Raw genomic sequence first — 17,369 nt, 5'->3', positions numbered from 1 at the left:
CTAATTTTGCAGGCACAGTAGATTTGGACTCAAGTCCTAACTCCAGATGCTCCCTGGTGGTCTAATGGTTAGGATTTGGCATTCTCTCAAGTTCTAAGTCCATTGGAGAACATGTAAAAAATGACACCAAGTGCAAAGAGTAACTACACCTGGGTAAGACCTAGTATACGTAACAGAGACCATGTGAATGTCGGTTTAGAAATACCTTTAAGATAAACTCTTTTATCTCGTTTCAGAAAAGGTACTAAAATCATGAAACTGACACATTCTTTGGCAATCATCCATTCCAATGTACCTTAAAAGTGTTTTCAACCAATTGCCTCCAGTATTGATCTGATAAATTAGAATTTCTGGGCATGGGGCTTGGAAATTGATTGGTAGTTTAACAAGACCAACAGGTGATTCTGATATACGAAAATTGGAAGACTCATGCTTTCAGGAAAGCCTGCTACATAGGACTTCAGAAAAGAACAGGGAAGATAGAGTAAAAGGTTAAGACAATAATCTTGATAGGTCACATGATCGTTCTCACAAATATAGGCTGAAGCTTTTACTTCCTCAGTCTAGTACATTTATGATGAAGCAACCTAGTCCAATCACAGGACCAACTTCTTTTAGTCAGATTCCTAGGAGCATGCCAGTTTGCTGCTGTGTCTAATCCTACTTGAAGGAGGTAGAAATGTTTCAGAAGAATGTTTAGAATTACCCATTGTTTGTGGTAAAATCTACTTCACATTTTGAGAGCAGTAACTTGTCCTTAGTCAGTCTATCCACATCTTCAAATTGTCTTTAGAATATTTATTCTAGATACTCCCTGACATTCATTAATGGGTAAGGACAAAAGTGCATTTGCTTAAAATATCTCAAATCCAGTTATAATTCTCTTTATCCATTAGATCATTTTAGAAATGGATGTAGGGTAATAAACATGGTGTGAATATGTGATAATCTGAACTAGCAAAGCTCTCAAAGCAGTAACTGAATGTTTTACTATCTTGATAATTTAGATGCATGCTGAAAATATCATTTAGTAGAGTATAACTTTTTCTCTCAGGATTCCCATATAACCACAAACCTCACTGTTTTTCTTCGGATTACAGTATTAGAAAGATCACAAAGCACAGAAATAGTCACTGATTATAGTTATTACCAGGCAACATTAAATACTCTCAAAAAATGGCAAAAAGAGAAACAATGAGAGCTTGGAAAATCTAAAGGAAAAATACACTGTGTGCCAGATAGGCAGGACTCCATTTTTATAATGCTCTTGGCATGGACAGTTCTAGAATGTTTTCTATGATATGTTCTGCCCTGTCATCATGTAATGTACCAATTCAATAAAAACACTGGGATTGTAATTTTGTACTGCTGCATATCCAAGAATGAACAAAAGAATAAAACAACCAGTTATATAATGCAATTAATGAATGCCGTTTCCCTTTTCCCTGTAGGCTCAATTATGCTTTATACTATTACTATCCATACCAGTACTACAAAACAGAAACTTTTGTTTTGGTCCCTAAGAGTATTAGAAATGTATGTAGAACGCACATCTTTGCTTATAAATGCTGAGTTCAAAGCTTAAACAGTTGTTGATGAAATGACTATAACCCTCTATTCCTTCTCTTTGTCTTCTATGCAAAACTGAGGGAAAAGTTCATGCTGACATGAGAAACTTAAGTTGAGAATCCAGATATTTGTTTCATGCCTTCTCTGTTCTTTTTCAGGATGACTGTAAAATACTTATAAGGATGATTCATTCTTCATTACACACCATGACTAATAAACAATTTGTATGAAGAGAGTTGATGGGTGCATAATTGTTTCTGATGATGATGAACTCAAAGTACAAAACCCAGTGTGAGGTTATTGGTGGAATTATATAAGCTAATAGAAATAAAGCATAATCCCACGCAAGTTGGAAGTACTCAATAAACCCTACCTATTATTTGTTATTACTTATGCCTTTTGAACATTTTTAGCAATAGCATCCATACATGGTTTATCCCAAATTAAAAAACTGAGGCCAGAGAGAGTAAATTGTTTCACCAAATTAGACACTTCTAGTAAAATCTAGAATGAGGAGCCAAATCCACTAATATCCATATCATTGTTTGCTCTTTCACCAAATAGTGAGATAGTGGAATGGGGTTGGAACTAGAAAGGCCAATCCAGATAACACTAACTTCACAAGACTGCTCCATTGATAACAACCTACCATACTGAGCTGGGTAAGACACTTTATGTGACTAGTGTACAAGCTATACTTCCCAGCTCTACATTATTTCTGATTCCTCTTTCCCACTAAGATGACTAATAAATACCTTATATACATTTCAGAAATAAATATTATAAAATGCTCTAAAGCTTTAGCTTCTACTGATGATATTTGTTAAGGACCAGCACTTAGGTACTAAGATACGGTAGAATAAATAATAGATTTACAACCAGAAAATTAGGCCTGAATCCTGGCTCTCCCACTTACTAGGTTTGTAAACTTACATATGACACTAAACCTGAGTATTAATTTCATAAACATGAAACAAACTACTGAAGCATTCAACAAATACATTTTGACCCTTACATCAATATTTTTCTTTTCCAAACAAGGAGAAATTCAATCATAATAATTGCACTAACGTTTTCTTTAAATAAGCATAAATTTGAGCATCAGGGAAATTGTAATTTGGATTTGGGACAATTAATGATTTTGTTTTAAACTTTTTCCAGTTGAAATCTGATTTTAGATGTATCAGACTTCATCCAGTGTCATATAACAAAACATTGTAAATATAAATCTCTTTTGGGTATCAATTTAAAGAATATTCTATGGAATTGCAGACATCCCCAAGGAAAAATTAGGTCACAAGTATTTACTTGCACCACCACCAAGTGAAGATCCTTTAGTTCTGGACACCTAAGATCCATAATAGGAAAGGCACTCGCTGGATGTTCAAGTGGTTATGATCTAAAAACAACAATCATTACTTGAGGAAAAGATGCTTCAGAGATTTCTTTATAGGAGATGGGAACAGAGCCATGACTTGGGTAAACTTGAAGGCTGTGTCATATACCACAAAATAAGATACTAGAATTAAAAACAAAAACCAACCAAACAAAAGCCAAAAAGCTGGAGAAGGAAATGACAGTCATGAAAAGAAAATAAAAGAAGAATGGAGAATTGGAAGTGAAGGATGTGTAGAACCATATATTCAAAAATTAATGACTTATGGTTTTCCATGAAAGGAACCTGCTATTAGCTATTTAAGACAGAAGGAAGAGTGAAGACCTGGGGAATTATACGCAAGATTCCATTTATTCTGTTCCCTCGTACTTTATCTGATCTCCTCAGTTCCTTTATCTTTTGGTGAACAATTCTCCTTCCACAGTTGCAAGCCATGTGATGCTGTCTCTAACATGTTTTAAAATCTTTTTCCAAATACAGTAAGTACATGGACTTACCATACAATGTCATAGCATTTGTTATATGTATTTCTTTGAACTTAATGCACTCCTTGACAGTGGATGTATTTAAGCAAAAGCCAAATGTCCACCTTGTGATGAATGTTACAGAATCAATTGTGGTTTTGACTGATGGAGCAATGGCTTATATGACTGCCAAAATGCCTTCCAATTCTAAGATTACAAATCTTAATTCATTAAACAAATAATTGTTTGAAAACTGTCTCTAAAACATTAATGGAAAGGCTTCATGTATCAGGCAATAGGGAAAAGATACATTGGGGATATAAGAAAAATATGTAGCCCTTTTGCTAAAGGGTCTCACAGACAAACTAATAACAAAAATACAGCATGGTACACGCAGTCAGGAAGTTGTAGAGGCACATGAACAGCTCCTACCACACTGGGAAGTCAACCAGTACTCCCAGGAGGAAGTAACCCCTGACCTGAGTTTAAAGAACAAGTAGGAACTAGCCAAAGAAAGGAGGGGAGTCTTTCTAGGAAGAATGAAAATGGATGATCACATCTTATGATGTGGTTAAGATACAGATTCTGACCATAAACAGCTCACACTATATAGAGGAAAGCAGATACGTTTGAAAAATGTAGGGTACAATATATCACAGTAAATGCAATGAAAGAGGACAAAGCAGGTGCTAAATGAATATAAGCCTTCTGAGTCATACGTATTTAAAAAGAAAAAAGGAAGAACGCAAAATATTTGCATTACATGCATTTTTAAATACACCAAACTTTTACATCCAAGGAGAACCCCAAATCTAGTTCTAATTGTCTTCTAGAGAAAACTAAAATATGAGTCATATAAGAGTAAAGTATGAGTCATATACAGTAGATCAATTTCTCCTTTCTTTCTTTTTTTTTCTTTGGATTTAGGGCAGTCTGTGTGCTACGTTGTGCTGTGGCACAGCTGGCTGTAATGGTGACTCAGGGGAATTCTAAGTAGAAAGTAGCCTTGCTCACTCCATCAGCTGAGTTGGGCCTTATCATTTGGACTTCCCTCATAACTCAGGTCTGATTCAATTGTCTTCATATACTGCTTGACGTATCTCTCTGAGCAGACATATCTTCGTGTGCCCTGGAGTGAATTCGAGAAATCAAGTCAATTTTCATGGCTTGTTATTTGTATTCTGCCAGACTTCTGGAGTGATATGATAGGACATAAATTTGCTAAATCCTCCAGGACTGAAATGTATGTAATTTGTCTATGTTTATGAGAAGGTAAAAAACTGGACTGGAAAAAATATTCAAGTAAACAAATAGCCACAATGGTAAATTTTTCTATAATATATTCCAGTCTTATGTGTGAAAGTCTTAGTGTAGGCACAGATGTGGCAATATTAGATGGTAGGCTCATAGGTAAAATATTTTGATATAAGAGTAGACTTACCATGGGCAAGTCAGGCAAATAACAGACTTAACACTGGCCAAGAGCAAATAGAAACATGATTTGGAATGTAAGAAATGTTAAATTAATTTTAAAATGAAATACATGTATAGGAAAGTCACAAAAAATTGAGGAAGCATATTAATTTTTTAAATATATTCATTGTGAAGTGCTTACTTTTAATTTAAACCCAATACATTTTTAACACTTCATCATAGCCACTGAATTAATAAAGGATAGGAACTTTATGCTTTTTTAATGGCAACAGGAGAAGGGCAGAAAAGGGGTCAGATAGGGCTGCTGAGAAGTCTCTGCACAGGTTAGAGGTGTTACTGGTGGTAACATCTCTGAAAAAGACAGGGTCACTGTGGACTGCTCCTCACCTTCCTTGGTTTCCAGATGAACTGAAACCAGAAAAGCATGACCACTGTAAATCTGCATCATTTAGGTAGATACTGTCTGAGCTTTTGTTTGGCACTTTGTGATTTTTGGATTTTTAACCTAAAAAATCCAAGAATCCACCTTAATATTTTTTTCAAAGCAGTGAATAGAACAATCTGGAAAATCTTCCTGTCTCTACTGTGAATCTCTAAAACATTTTTTTGAAATTCTTTTCAATTCCACACTGAAGAACTTGGGCACCAGAAATAAATATATAGACTAAGAAATGGCTTCTCAACAATGGGAGAGCATAGTGTTTCCACATGGTGTTCTTTTTAAAGGCTATAGATAGAGCCTTTCAAAGAAAGGCTTTCAAAACAAAGGAAAAAAAATCACAAATTGACCTGAGGTTCCTCAAAATCCTTAACATTGATAATTAAAATGAAAAATGTTTTTCTTACTATTTCTGAAAGCCTATAAAGAAGTGATGTACTGGGGCACCTGGGTGGCTCAGTTGGTTAGCTTCCGACTTCGGCTCAGGTCATGATCTCATGTTTGTTGAGTTCGAGCCTTGCATCAGGCTCTGCTCTTTCAGTATGAGCCTGCTTCCGATTCTCTCTCCCTCTCTCTCTCTCTGCCCTTCCCTTGCTCGTGCTCTCTGTCTCTCTCTCCAAAATAAATAAATGAACATTTAAAAAAAAAGTGATGTACTATTAAAAGAGAGAGATGTCAGGATATAGCATCAGATTAGAGGACATGGGTATGGGACTTTCAGAACATGGCTCATAGATCTCCATTTGGCCAAACCAAGTACTAACAGACTCCTCGTCTACACTTAGGAGAACTGGTCCTATTGAAAAGGGTTTGACTGAAATAGATGGAAAAAGCAGTAACTTTACCCAACAAAGTGTGGGATCAAAAGACTTTGCTTCTTTGACTTTTTCAAAATATTTTATTAATAGCTAAAATAGGAGGTAAATAGAGGAGAGAAAACTCTCCAAAGTTAAGTTAGGAATTTCAGAGTTAAGCTATGTAAAAAATGTTAACTCAAGATGGAATCAAGAAACTCAGTGATATAAGAATGCTCTAGATAACTGTTTTGTTTTGTTTTGTTTTTCCCAAGAAAATGGCTATAAACAACTGTTCTTTACCTTGACCGGGGATCCATATTTCCAGGGGAAATTTTGGATGAGAATTTCTAAGCATCAAGATTTAATTTCATCTTTTCCACCTTTTTCTCTCTTTAACTTAAAAAATAAATTAGAATTAAATATTTTAACTAAAACTATATTCCATGTCTGGAATTTTAATCATTGAGACAAAAGGAAACAAACATTTCACTAAACATAAATATTTTCTTGGTAAGCTCAGGATAATATAAATTACAATACATAGTCACATCTCCTTTGAGAAACCATAGACCTGAAACATAAAGGGAATCAACATTTCTTAGAAAGTATAAAAGTCTTTTCAGGAATAATTTACATATAAGACAGAGACTACCTCACTCATCCTTATCTACAAGAAAATAAAAAGTGAAGCAGGTGCATTAAGCATAGGCAGTAAAACAGAGAAATATGAGATCAGAAAATTTTCTCCTCTGATGGTGAAATTTAACAATATTTATTAAATACCTATTCTGTCACAGGCATGGTTCTAGATGCTGAGGTTATGAAAATACTGTCAAGATTCACTTTTGGCCTTCAGGAGCTACTGAGAGAAACTAACACTTTAACACATATTTAAGTAACAATACGACAAATGCTTTAAGAGAGTTATTAAATGAGTCAATGGAAGTTCCCAAGAAATCAGAAAGCCATGGGAGACTTCAGAATGACACACTTGCTTTCAGTGTTGAAGGGTATTCATGGTGGACAGGGGCACAATTCTATACACAAAAACGGCAATACAAAGACATGCAGAGAGAGAACTGGAAATGTGCTAGAAAACGTCAAGGGATGTTTTGGAATGCCAGGACCCAGTGTAGCAGAAGATGCTGCCAAGAGAGGCAAGCATCTAGATGATAAAGCACTCTGCTTGTCAGGCTGTGAAGTATAACTTGTATCATCTTTAACAGCCTATCACTGAGAAACTTTGAATATACGCTGATGAGATGAGCCAGAGAAAGAGTTGCAGGTTATGATCAGAAACAGGAAAAGTAGATAGAGGGCCAATAATGTAATAATCAATGAGAGAGCAACATTGAGTTTGAATGAAGATAGCAGTGGGACTGGAGATGGGGGAAGATATAAGACATTTAGACTGAGACACAGGGAGGTCTCTCAAAATGCCCCAGGTCATACAAACTTCCTGTCCTAATGAAAGTGACATTTTAATGAGGTGATCATACAGTAACCAACACCCTAATTAAAATGTAAACTGTAATATTTCATATGAGAATATGAACTTCCTTTTAATATTAAATTACTAAATTTATCATTTAATGTATTTAATATAAAATCAAAAATGAGAAGAAGATAGCAAGGCAAGAAGTCATTTTTTTTTTCTGATAGGACAGTCAGAGAAGCATCTCTGATGAGATGAACTCAGAGGAAACACAAATACTGTGGCGGGTGGTCCTTAAACACCTTTTTTAAAACAAAGTTTCCTTTAGATTTCTTAGGTTTCAAAAACAAGACCAACTTTGAAAAGACACATATGCTAGAAAATGAAAACTAAAAACAAAAAGGTGTGCACACTGCTTCCCAACCACAGCAGTCTGCCTTAGAAAAAGGTCTATTTGATTGTTTTGGTCCTTTGCTCTTTATGTGGCATTGATTACTACCGTATTTTTCCTAGAGTTCTGATCACAGTGGTTTTAAATGATTCAAGCTTTGGCACCCCCTCACTAAAGTATTGCTTTAGTGAATTCTAAATTTCTCTCACAGAGACTACAACTGTGTCACAATCAAACTGCTTCCTGTAGTAATTACTGAGCACATTGTACAACTGGAGTCCTTGACATTCATTTAAAAAAAAAAAAAGTGCAGGGGTGGAGAGTAAAAAAAAAAAAAATTAATCACAAGAAATTAGAAGGTTTAAGTAAATCATTCTACTTCTCAGGAAGAAGGATCTGACAGAGATATGGAAGGAATCAGCCTCCAGGATTCCAGGATCAGCCATGTTGGATTTTTGTTCATCACCTCCCATTCTTCCCGCACAGGCTAAAGCATCAGACTTCCCTTCCTTCTGTGCTTGTAGAAAAGGCAGTTTTTCTCTGATGCCATGAGAACTTTATTAAATTGCTACCTATTCTCAAAGGGTAAAGGAATATTAACCTTCCAGGAAAAACCAGTGATCATACATTTCTGTAATGCAATATAGTCACTCACCCAAGCATTCCACAGTCACAGGAAACTGAAACTCCATGACAGAATTATTTAGCAGATAAGTTGATTTTATGGAATATTTAGCTGACGGAATGGCTTTTCTGCAACACTGTGACATGATATTCCATTCATAAAAAATAGATGGACTGCTACCCTTCATACAAATAGCAATATTTACTCCAAATAAATACATGGAACAAACACAAAATATACTGTGAAGTCTGCTATGATTATTTGTGAGTTCATCAAAACATAAAAGTTCTTGAAAAGTTTTTTGCAAAAGTACAAACCGGGTTTTTCCCCTCAATATTTTATCTTTACTCGTTATTTTTCTTTAAAAGGACACATCCTTCTTCAGTTCAAAATGGGTTTTGACCACTTCAGTCATGTCTTTTTATAATGAATTTTAGAAATTTGTCAAAGTACAAATATCCATTTTGCCCCTCAATTAAGCTTTCTTCATCTATTAATTAATCAATTGATTCACTTAGCAAGAAGTTATTAAAAAACTAAAGGTATTAGGCACTATGCTATTCTTAGCCATTATCTTCTTGGACACAATGCTTATTTCTATAAAGAAGGTTTTAAAAAATATCTTATTTGTGTACTATTTTAAAAATCAGCATCGATAAGCTGATGTATTAAATACATTTACTGTTTTAACATGTTACTGAAAAAATGATTCATAGTTTTGTTCCCATGGTATGATTGGCATCTCTTTTCACCAGGGTTTGAGTTTTTGATCCAAATGTTCAAATATATTTATACTGGAGACAGATTTTTCCTTTGGTATCACAGAGTCAGCTAACAGTTTATCAGAATCTCTTTCTTCTTTTTCTGGAGCACATAGCAGGAATGTATTTCCTAACCATCCTTATAGTTAGGTATAGTCATATAATTCAGCTCTAGCCAATGGAAGTTTGGCTCACATACAACGCCTATGTACTCCTCCCTGGTCTTTGCCCCTCTAGCAGCTGGATGGAGACAATGACAAAGTAAAACCATGAATGGAAAGATCCCTTTGTCTGAAAGGAATCCCACAAATCTGTAAAAAAGACAGATAAACTCCCAATCCAAACACTCATGCAGGACTGTTAAGTGAGCAAGAAATAATGTGATAATACATTTCTGGATCTATTTGTGTGTGCAATTAGCCCTCCTAATGCTATGACATATGGATTGAAAACACATAGCTTTTCTAAGGCAGACAAGGGGAATCTAGGTATTTAGGCAGGAGTTGCGGAAATAACAAAGACAAGTGTAACGTGAGAAAAACATGGCTTACAAAGAGAATTAATTAAGTTGGAGAAGAAACAACAAGTTGTCTGCCATGGTTGGAATGAAGGAAAGGCAGCTGAGTAGACAGACGGATTAGAGATTGTCCAGAAATGGCCCCTGGGAGTCCAGTTTTGAAGGGTGTTTACTGAGTTTGATACTTTATATTATAGGAAAATTTTAAGTAGGAAAAAGAAACGATCTGATGCACAAGAAAAAAAATCATGTGGTGCCTGCATGCAGGAGAGTCGGGCTGTAAAAGAGTCAGGGAAAGGGCAACTCTGAAGGTCACTGAAAGGTTCAGGTAAAGGTACTGGAGGCTGAACTGAGGGAGCAAGAGTATCCAGTCCTTGGATTATGAAGTACCTCAATAACCACATAATTTTCCCACTTTCTTTAAGCAAAAATGTAGATTTCCATTGGCTTTCATTCCTTTCCCGAGTTGACTGAGACAAGGGCCCTGCAACTGGTCAAGAATTTTCTGAAGGCAAACATCCAACAAGAGTTGATTTTTAAGACCTCCCACAGTAAGCCTCCTTCTTTAAAAATAATAATAATAATAATGTTTATTTATTTTTGAGAGAGAGACAGAGTGCGAGCGGGGGAGGTGCAGAGAGAGAGGAGACACAGAATCCAAAGCAGAATCCAGGCTCTGAGCTGTCAGCACGGAGCCCGATGTGAGGCTCAAACCCACAGACCGCGAGATCATGACCCGAGCCAAAGTTGGACGCTTAACCGACTGAGCCAACCGACAGGCGCCCCAAGCCTCCTTCTTTAAGTCAGTTATACTCACGGCCAGCAAAAGAACTCAATGCATAATATTCATTCGTATATTCCATGCATTAGAAAAAGTGCTCATCGGCACCAAATTGTTGTGTTTTCCTACTTCCATTTGGCCAAACTGTTAAAAGGCAAGACTTGCTGACAGCATCGCCCTGACAAGAACCCGAGCCTTTTGCAGCAGGTGGTGCCCACCTCTGCCTACAGAATTGCAGCCCAAACAATCTGCTCGGAATTGCTGAGAAATCAGTAGAATGTGCTTATGACTCAGCCTGTTAAGTAGGAGGACTGTTATTGTTATTTTAACTCCTGCCAGAGTATGTGGGCAATTCTCCCTTTTTCTGTCTCTAGTTAACCATAAGACATCTTTCTTCAAAACCTCACCCCTGGAATAGGTTCTTGCTCAGTAAGAGCCAGAACAATTTGGGGTCTGTGTATAACTGCAAGCTGATAGTACAGATTAGAAGAGGCTTTCATAAAGGAGATATCTGATATCCTAATTTACCAATTGAGTTTATTTTTAGGATGTTTAATCTGCCTTTAAAATGATTCACATAGAGGGCCATGGGTCAAAGCTGAGTGCTGATAAGATAGTAACCAGTGTAAGACAAGGTACTTATTTTCAGAGAGGATAGTGAAAATACCAGGTTTTCTTTCTCTTTTCCCTAACTGTTGGGGACATTGCGGTCCTATTGTTTGTCTTTCTCTTGCCAGATGTTCTCAGCAATGTAAATACGCATCAAGTGCTGTTCCTAAGGAATATTGCAAAAGTAAAAGTAAAAAAGTCAGCCTGTTTTACAGAAAATTGTTTTAAGGGCTAAAATTCACCCATCTATGAGTGATGAAAAGATACCCATCTATTCTAAAGATAAAGCAAAATCTAAGCAATGTCATGTTGTACCAAGTCTTAATATTTTTATTTAAAGGATGGCATGTAATTATAAAATAAATATCTTCTGCTCTTAAAATGGATTTCTCATATCTACCCAGCTGATCTGTGTTTAATTTCTCTATGGTTTTAGGACTGTAAATTAAGATTCAAGATTATTTATCAGTAAAGTTTTATCATAATGTTATAAAGTTGTGCGTCAAAATCGTGCACAAAAGCTCCCCGGCATCCCAGAAGCAATTGCCTCAATTAAAACAAACTGAAAGAATCCTGAAAAGTGCAACAACCATCACTGATGTGTGTATTAAAGACATAGTGTGTATTCCACAGTACCCTTTACATACCTATTCAGTCCCCTTAGCAAGTGAGAATCCACCAAGATAGAGACACTGTTCTAGACACAGCTCAGACTGTCACACAGTCCCCTTGGTGGGGGAAAAGGAGGTTGAGATGATGCCACAGAGGTAGAAGATGCCAGTTCGTATAGCACTTTGCTGGCCACAGGAGGAGCGTGGGCTTTATTCTGACTATTGGTGGATTTGGGGCAGCCACTGGTGGATTTTGAACAAAAAAGTCATATCAATTAAGATTTATAAAAGATCACATTATGTGAAGAACAGACTATAGGAGAGCAACATTGAGCACAGGAGGCTACTGCAGTGGTCAAGATGAGAGAGAGTGGATTCCAATGGTACAAGTAGAGAGAATGAGAAATGATCACATTCTGGATGGACGCCAGCTTGGTACCGTTATTATCTGCTGTGAAGCTTAAGGGAGTTAAACAAGATGCTTCTAATAGGTAGTAAAGGCTGAAAATAAACCAATCGTCAGGGTTGTTTATTACACTGTAATCTTTACATGGGGCTTTTGTGTCAAAGAGATGCTATTACGTGAAGTAGTAAGACCCTTATTAAACTTCAGAGACAGATACCAAGCTCTACATGGTATCTGAATTACGTGTATTATGTATTCTGAATCTGAATCTGAATTACATGTATTATGTCTGAATTACATGTATTATGTTTGAAATACTTTATTCTAAATTTATATTTAGTAATAATGGCAATTGATTATAAAGCTTATGTCACTTACAAAGCATTTTTACTCTTATTATCTCATTCAATTTAATCTAATTGGCATGGTTAGGTGACCAGGAAGGTAATTTACCTGGTAAGCGATGTTAACATAGCATAGCAAAATAGAGATATCTAATGAAATAGTCACTTTTATGGTCTTACCGGAGGAAACTTTGCCACTCCTAAATAGCCTGTTTTGTCTCTCTGGGTAGATCTTGTGGCTTTCTTGCCTTTCTAACATCAGTGTCTTCAAGTCATATAAAAAGATCCCAATAAATATTAGTGAAATAAAGGAAACTGCTATTTCTGTGTCAAATAGGTTAGGTAGGTTTTCTTTTTCTGGTAGGCAGTATAGTTTTAGAGTCTGAGAAAAATGAATTTGAATCTAGCTCTGCAATCACTGTATGATCTCGATTAAGTTGCCTGACATATATGGACTTCAATTTCCCCATCTGCAGATTTGCATTGCACTTCTGATCTGGGTGCATACACAGTCTTGCACTTACTCATATACGCCCAGAAAACGTTAGTTCATTTCTACTTTCTTCCCCAACACAGCCAGGGTACTCATCTACTCCCTCCAGAAATTAAGTTATGAAAGCTTCTATGTCTATAAATCTTACTAATGCATATTGATATCTCTTTTACCTTAAACAAATGCTAGAATTAAATGTGTTAGAGAAAATTAGAGAAAAAGTCCCTTTTTTTTAGTTTCCCTCATGATTTTTGAAGGAAATATAAGCAATTAACGTAGGCCAAATGAGAGAGTTTTTAAATATCTTTTAAATTTTGGAGGCAATATTTACATTGTATTTGGGAATAGTCGGTATTTCATCCATGGGTAAATAAAACATTTCAATTATTATATTATGGCAAAAACATTAAAAAACAACCAAAACATGAGTCTATTAATTAGCAAGATTCTTACAGTCAGTAAAAGGGATGATTTTCTACTAGGAAAAAAAACTAAAATATAAATAGAATTAGCATAGTATCACATATTAAGAACTTTGGATTCTTATATACAAATGCCAAAGATACCTTGAAAGCCATGCTTAAACCATCTTGGCATTAAATCTTCAAAATGTTAGAAGTTATTTGGAAGCAGTAATTTATAATACTAAATACCACAAGATTGAAACATTACAACAAGTCAACTTTATGACAAAATGAGTCAACCAGATCTTCATGTTTCAATATGGCTGAATCTCTAAATATAATGTTGGGTGAAGGCAAAAGAAGTCTACAGTATGATGCCATTTATGTAAACTTTTAAAATGTAAATAATTATATGGCATATTGTTTCACACACACCATTCAAGTTTTAGAACACATATAGGAAGGATATATCATCTTTGGGATTATGACACCTTACAGAAAAAAAGGAAAAGGAGCAGGGTTAGCGTTTGTTCTCTCTGTGACGATTTATTTCATCAGAAAAGATCTGAACAAAGTTGAATATTAGCACTTGTTTAATCCATGTGGCTGATACTTAGGTAATTGTTATATGTTTTCTGTATTTTGATTTGAAAATTTTGTCAAGTTTCTTGATTAAAAATAAAGTGATGAAGAATTCATGAAAACAGTAAAGCATACATTGTTGTGACCAATTTAAGATTGGGTAACTAGTTACAGTAAAATACATTCTCCGTTTCCTAGAATAAAAAGTCATTCATTTGTATTCTTTCTATCATATTATTCTGCTTTAACATAGGAATTTTGAGTTTAAAGAAAGGTGTAAAACAAAAGAAAAATTCTTTCTGCTTGTAAACTGAGCTAAAGTTTATATATTCTTTTTTTTACTCGTGCAACTATAATAAACTAACAAGTGCAAATATAAAGTAAATGTTGTCTGCCATGACTCTTTCAGTAAACACATTTTTTTTCTTCTTGAAATTTGGATAGAACCAATTCAAAACATAGGAGAATCTGATGGCTAGGCATTTACACCACAACATGAAATTATTCTCACAATACTAGCTGGGGCTGGCGTTCTCCCAGTGCCTGCTCTTCCCAGACATATATATAAAACCTGAGTGAAGTCCTTACATCTACTTGCCTCCTCTCCCTCTGCGTCAAACCCTGAGTCTGTATAATGGGGATGATCCCTGGATCTACTCACAGAGTTGTTGTAAGGAACACAGGGGTTAGTTATTTGAAGTAAGTCATACAGGTCACATCTGGCACATACTAAGTGTTGAGAAAATACCACTGGTGTTTTTACCCATAGCAGGAGAAACAGGCTTAGTTCGGTCTTCATTTTAGAAAAAGATCTTTTCAACTCTTTTACTATTAAATCATTCAAAACATTTTGAAGTGCTAATTTAATAAACCTAAATCTATTAGCTGTAGAATTCATGTATATTTCTCCCTTATCAAAACAAATTGATATTTATTTAGTAAAGGTTTTTTTTTGTTTTTTTTTTTTAATGTGGCTGACATGGGCACCTAGATGGCTCAGTTGGTTAAGCCTCCGGCTCAGGTCATGATCTCACTCTTCATGAGTTCGAGCCCCGTGTCAGGCTCTGTGCTAACAACTCAGAGCCTGCTTCAGATTCTGTGTGTGTGTGTGTGTCTCTTTCTCTGCCCCTCCCCCACTTGCACTCTGTCTGTCTCTCTCTCTCTCTCTCTCTCTCAAAAATAAACATTTAAAAATGTGGTTGACAACAAGTTATTTTTCAAAACTGTGGATAAGTCTTTTATTGTAGAGAGGATAGGGTCTTACCTACTCAAGGAAGTAGTAAAATGGTAAAATTCGTTATGGTGTATTCTCAAAGGGTTAATAATATGTTCTGGCTTCTTTCTGTAAAAAAAAAAAAGAATTTAGGAAATTATTAATGTAATCTATGATCCATATAAAAATCTATTACATCGTGTAGATCAACTTGTGGCTTTCTCTTGCTCTGTTGGGTAACTAGGAGGCTGCAAGACGGATTTAATGATGGTTTCTTCTATGGTCATACACTGAGCATTTACAACCAGCTAAGTGCCCTTTCATTTGTTTGGAACAGAGAAATGGAAATGTTAACAGATGCACACTTTTTCCTCACTTTTTAGCTTCACTCTAGTGAAGTTTCCTAAGTATTATATCCAAGGAAAAATAAAATTTTTAATTGTTTGAATTTTTTTAGCTAATAAATAGCAGGCAACTGTATTCTCTCACAAGAGAATATATTCATCCTAGTATATTGTTAATTATATCTTTAAAGGACTGGGCCTCTAGCCCAGCTGCACTGATTCCCTCCAGCACAGGACGGAGAGGAATTTTTTTTTAACAACTAATTAAATTTTCCCTATACAGTATGAAACTTACTTTGACATTCATATCCTAAAAGTCATACTGGATTAGTAATTCCGCTTAGAAATTTCACTAGAACAATACAGGACACTTCTTACTGGAGTGGTATGTGAAAATAAACCCAATTACTAGAAGGCACTAGGTTTTGTACCTCATTAAGCCATTCTCAACACATAAGTGATTTGTGTTTACTTACAACAAGGGCAGAAATCACTTTGAAATCTTGCTGTTTTACAACAGGTATCTAAATCTATCCATCCTATGTGTTATCACCAGGGCCTGTGTGATTTCACACCTGGTAGAGTGGATGGATCCCATTATATACCCTCAAGGAAGATTTCATTCTATAAGTAAAGGGCCCTAAGACTCAAAGTGTGATAGCTATTAACTCTTCTTTGAGACCCAGTAGGAAATGGAAATGAACTTGGAAAGATAAGAAGTGGTGGCTCATTTCTTCTCTATCACCCTTCAGAGAACAATGCGTATAGAGATATGAGCAGACAGGGTTTGATTCAAAAGTAACAAACATTGACTGGGCCATGTTCCATATGCAGCAGCAAATAAGTCTATTACCGCATATTAAAGTTAGAAAGTCTTAACATTAAAAAAAATAAAATTCTGCAGGCAAGAAGAAACACAATAGAATTCTCCCATCTCTCAAATAACCTGGCAGTTATCTTAGGGGAAAAAAAGTTTTCACTGCCCACATGTCTGAACGGTTTTTTCCCCCTCTATTTCAGCTCAGTGTTTTTCAAATTTGGAATATATATATATATATATATATATATATATATATATATATATATAACATTATTATACAGAGTTCTATACACAATAACTTAAGACTACTTAAAAATTTTTAAGAGTAACTTTGATTAAAAGCGTATTAAATGCTGTAGATTGATTTTAGAGCAAAAAGAGAATGGTAGAGGAGCTCTGGACCTTGTTCAGAGAGAAAGGGTCCTCATATATTTAATCAATGAATACTGAATAAAATATCATGCTTTGTTTCCTCTTTAAATTCCCTATTTGCCTTAAATTCCTTCATGTGCATATGTTTTACACTACATCTTCATGATTTTGAAGTACATGTCCATGTGTGTGTATAAGTGTGCAAGTACATATTATATATGTATGCATGTCTCTTGGACCCTAGTAAACCTTTTTAAAAGCAAGCAAGGATTCCATAGAACAAGGATCAGCAAACTGTGGTCCATGGACTGCATCTGTCCTGTTGCCTGTTTTTCCAAATACAGTGTTATTGGCATCCAGCCATGTTCATTCATTTCTTTGCTGTCTATGACTGCTTTCATACTTCAATGCCACAGTCGAGAAGCTGTGACAGAAACTGTATGGCCTTTTATGTATTTATATATGACCCAAATGTTTACTATCTGTCTCTTTACCAAAAACATTTGCTCACACCTGTTATCAAAGAACATGCTCATCATTTGAGGAATACCAAAAGCAATAT

The 17,369-nt window shown here is 35.5% G+C and overlaps 1 protein-coding gene across 42 annotated transcripts in view; it reads right to left on the bottom strand.

The window, feature by feature from the left end:
• MAP2 (microtubule associated protein 2) overlaps positions 1–17,369 on the bottom strand; it is a 280,818-nt gene that overhangs the window by 87,395 nt on the left and 176,054 nt on the right. For 38 of the 42 annotated variants that reach the window (XM_053215732.1, XM_053215734.1, XM_027051922.2 and 35 more), the window contains one exon: positions 15,323–15,400. The exons of the other annotated variants lie outside the window; for them this stretch is intronic. The gene's annotated coding sequence lies outside the window, so the exon portion shown is untranslated. The remainder of the gene's footprint in view (positions 1–15,322; positions 15,401–17,369) is intronic. 42 annotated transcript variants of the gene reach the window in all.

Source organism: Acinonyx jubatus, chromosome C1 (genome assembly GCF_027475565.1).
Source record: "Acinonyx jubatus isolate Ajub_Pintada_27869175 chromosome C1, VMU_Ajub_asm_v1.0, whole genome shotgun sequence".
Lineage (NCBI taxonomy): Eukaryota > Metazoa > Chordata > Mammalia > Carnivora > Felidae > Acinonyx > Acinonyx jubatus.
This window is presented reverse-complemented; position numbering and strand designations above follow the sequence as displayed.